General features: G+C 47.0%; 1 long non-coding RNA gene across 1 annotated transcript; it reads right to left on the bottom strand.

Moving 5' to 3' along the window:
* Positions 1–1856: 1856 nt before the first annotated feature.
* On the bottom strand, positions 1857–3575 carry LOC134141321 (uncharacterized). Its single transcript, XR_009958588.1, has 2 exons — positions 3202–3575; positions 1857–2593 (listed from the first exon to the last, which is right to left on the bottom strand). It is a non-coding gene; the product is annotated as an uncharacterized LOC134141321 (long non-coding RNA).
* Positions 3576–4147: the final 572 nt, after the last annotated feature.

Here is a 4147-nt window from a genome sequence, read left to right as displayed (position 1 = left end):
GAAACAACTAATTGAAGAGAAATGCAGTAGAGCAGAATAGTCTGCCAATCTAGAGAGCTAATACACTCATCAGTGAAGGATTTTAAAGTAATGTTGTTGGCTTTTTTATAAAGGATACATGCAAAGTAAACATGCAAATAATTCTTTGTTAGAACAAGAAAGCACTTAAGCTTGGTGCATATGTCACAAAATATTTGAGACTATTCAAGAATAATTACAGCTTCATAAATCTCAAGGTTACTAAGAACTGCAGATACCAACGTGAGGGAAAAAGCCTGTATATTCACTTGGCAAAAGGTGGGAACATATTTGTAAAGATGGTTTAAAAGCTTCTGGCATGCAGCAGCACATAGACTCAGAGTAAATATATTCCATACATCATTGGAGTTTAACTTGCAGGTTGGCAAATGTCCTGCAGGCTTGAGTCGGAGTTTTAAATTTGATCTTTGACTTGTATGTTACTTGTGATTATATAGTTGTCGTCTGACTGCTTTCAAGCATTTCATGTCTTGTGTGATTTCAGCTGACATTCTCTCTGCATTGGGACTACCAGAGGATCCCCTAGTCTGATCATTTTTAGTGAAAGCTACAGAGGTCTTCCTATTTAGCAACCCTCAAAAGGCTGAGAGCTGGGTGGATAAAAGATGTTCAAATAGCAGACATAAGAAGCCTCCAGGCTGTGTGATGAATTGAGTCTGAACTCTTACAGATCTCAAATGTGCCAATCATTTGTAATATTTTAGCTAGGAAATACTTGGCTTAATCATAGTGGACATCATTTTTAAGAAGTAGTTATATATGTTTCATCTGTTGTATGTAATTAGAGAAAATCAAAGCTCTGTTGCAATGAGTTTTGTCCTTGCTTTCATAGCTTCAGCTTTCTTTCATTTTCCTCAAAAACAGCTGGTGCTGGCTGCTGTCCTTCATAGAGTAGTGGGCTACATGGGCCATCGTTGTGGTCAAGGATGCAGAGATAGAGAAGCAGCACCTCTGGAAGAAACGGTGGGGGAACATAGGCAACATTTCTCTGCATGTTTGGGTCAGGCCACTTGCCATTTCTGGAATAACAGAAGAAGTTGCACCAAATGGTGCAAAATGTTAGATGAGATTTGAGTCATAATAATGGGGAAAATAGAGCTATTTCAAATATTACTTTTGTGGGAGCTAGATGGCGCAGTAGATCAACAATGCTCCAGCCTTTTATCTGGGGCTGTTCTGGGGCAAACCCAGTTTGGTCAGGTAACAACTTAGCAATTAATTTGCTTGTGGGATTTTAGGCCTAGATCAGAAAAGACACGCAGATTCTTAAATCTTTCTGGGTATCTAGCTTCTGGTGGACATCAGCAAGAACTTAAGACATCTAATTAGAACCATACTGCTATGAGCTGGGCCATAGTCTTTAGCGGACATGAGTTCTTGCTGCAACATAAACCACTTACTATCCTCTAAAAAGATAGATGACTCAATTAGCAGAAATTATGCCTTTGCTCCTGGCACTGCACCTGAATTTAATCTCAGCTCATCAGCCACAAACTTTTGTTTTCTTAAGTGAAAAAAAGGAAAAGTAAGAAACCAACAACCCATAATTCCCCTGATAGCGTTGAGATGTATTTCCGGTTTTTCAGGCTATTTCTGTTGTGTTGTTAAAGGATACTTGCCTGGAATCATCTGAACTTTCCACTGAACTATAAAAAACAGAAAAAGCACAATAGCACAAACTGGAAAGCACATCTCTGTGCACAAATGTCAGCAAACTTGGACATGGGATTGTATTCAGACAAAGTCTTGCTCTTTCTTTTTGTGGGAAAAAGAGTCTTGGTTAAAAACAAATGGCTTATAAAACAATGCAAAAAGACTAGGGAAGAGCCCTTTATTGTGAAAAAAATGAAAAAGAACACCATGTGAGCACTTAAACAGCAAGCAATGATGGGAGCAGCCACAAGACAATTTGGAGGGTGACTGGTGGGGACTAGAGACAGCCTAATGAAGGTTAAATATCCAGCTCAGGCAGATACACTGAACTGTTATTCAGTGACTGATGCAAAGTAAATTCAGCGATAACTGTATTGTTCCAGTGACTAGAAACTTGCCGTTCCCCAACCCTACACCATCGTCACTGGCCCCAGTGGTTAGCAGAAAGAGCACTGAATAATTGGGCTAGGAACTGGGTTGTCCTCTCACTTCAAGACAGGTTGAAACATAGTGATGTCAACATCAGGCTCGGCCCCATGAATATGTAAAAAGCCTCGCTAATCAGTTGAAATGAAAGTCAGAGTTCCGATGTGCATGGCGCGTTCAGAGCAGAGGTTTTCTCAGCTTTCCTCTCTGGGGCATCTGGTACTGTTTACAATTAGAAGTGGAGCCATCAGAACGGGGGTAGTGAGACGGGCGATCCAGAGCCCATCACTGCAACTGGAGACGAGCCGGTGCCCCCTTCTGTAGCTCCGTTTCCCCTCCGATCCTTTCCCTTTGGCCTATTTGTCATGCAGGCTGCCTGAGCCCTGAGCTTTTTTGCTTGTTTGTTCAGCAATCAGTACAATAGGGCTCTGATCCACCACGTGCTACCATGATTCAAGTAACTGCTTTCAAGTTTCTGAAAAAACAGAACAAAAAATGGTATCACTTAGACAAAATACCTTGGGAAGAAGCTCGCAAGTTTTGTTCCAACAAAAAAAGATGTGTCTATTTATTGACGTAAGAAAGAAGCAGTATTGAGGGGACAGACATTCATTATGGGGCACATTTTTAAAGCTTTGTTTCTTCTTCCTATTTCTTTTTCTGACGTTTGCTGTGTTTTATACTCTCTGGCAACCAGCAGAGTTCCGCTGATGCTGACTTGCAGAGTGCATAGAGATACTAAGGAAATATTTTTCCTAGCAACAAGCAGCACATGAAAACATGAAGAAATGCTTCCCCTGCTCATATTTCCTTTCAGTTTTTTTAGTCATCTGGTGCTGAGATAAGAGTTGGGTGGTTAAACCTGTTGCTAGCTTGTATTTTTCAGGCAATCTGGAAAATAGAGGAATATATAAAATCTTTATGCCTCTCATTAACGCAGTGCAGAAGAGGCCTGGTTGAAATCATGGCCGAGCTGTACTGGATAGTGTAGGGGCATGCAACAGGGCACGCCTGCCCGCTGCCCACGCTGCCGCGGAAACCGGCTCAGCCGACATCGCGCAGTGCCCTTCTGCAGACACTCACCACCTGGCCTGAAGCTGTTTTGCTCTTACTGATCTTCCAAGTGACTCTTTACTGACTTAAGATGTACCGAAACATAACATTGTCTTAAGATGCTGGTAGAGTGTCCGGCTCTGGTTACTGCCGATTCAAACGAAATCGTGTCTTCTGACAGAGGGGTTTGCGTGCAAGGGCAGCAGCCTCCAGCGATGAGCGCGTGAAGTTTCTATCGCGACAGCACTCAAACTCAGATGAGGCCGTCAGACGCCTTTTTAGTAAAAAAGCAGTCAGCAATGGCTGGAAGCAAATACTTCTGCCCGTCCCGGCGACGGGGAGCGGGGCTTTCTGCCCCCAGGTCGCCTGCAGCGGCGGCGCCGGGCAGCAGCAGCGGCCCCCGCGTCCTCTCAGCGAGCAACGGCCGCTCCCGCCGCCGCCTCGCGCCGCGCCGCGCGGCGGGGCGGGGCGGGGCGGGGCGGGGCGCAGCGGCCGCCTCGCCCCCGCCCCCGCCCCCGCCCGCCTCGCGCGTGCCCGCCCGCCGCGGTCGCCTCGGGTAACGGCTCCTGGCGGCGGCCGCGGGCCTCGGCGCGGCCCCCCGCGCTCGAAGGCGGCGGCGGCGGCGGCGGCCGCCGACCCTGGGCCGCGGAGGGCCTGGAGGCCAGACCCGGCACGCCGGGGTGTCTCGGAGGCGCGGCGAGCCCGGGCCGGTTAAGCCCCCGGACCTCAGTGTGTGGTTTAACAGGGGTTCTCCAGTATGCTCGTGCTCCTTAAGGAGTTTTCCTGGGTGCGACTGGAAACGCCTGTGGGTACTCAAAGGGATGGTAATTTTGGGGAGGCAGCGAATAGGTTTGAAGAAGAAGAAAAATGCGGAGGGTGACTGGGGCCCACCTGTGACCCTCTGAACTGCATGTGGTCTCCGGAAATAGGTTTGAAGCCCGGGGTAAACACGTGAGGCACCGTTACCATTCCCTTC

This window comes from Rhea pennata, chromosome 5 (assembly GCF_028389875.1).
Source record: "Rhea pennata isolate bPtePen1 chromosome 5, bPtePen1.pri, whole genome shotgun sequence".
NCBI classification, from domain to species: domain Eukaryota; kingdom Metazoa; phylum Chordata; class Aves; order Rheiformes; family Rheidae; genus Rhea; species Rhea pennata.
The sequence above is the reverse complement of the archived record's forward strand: the minus strand, read 5'-3'. Positions and strand labels throughout refer to the sequence as shown.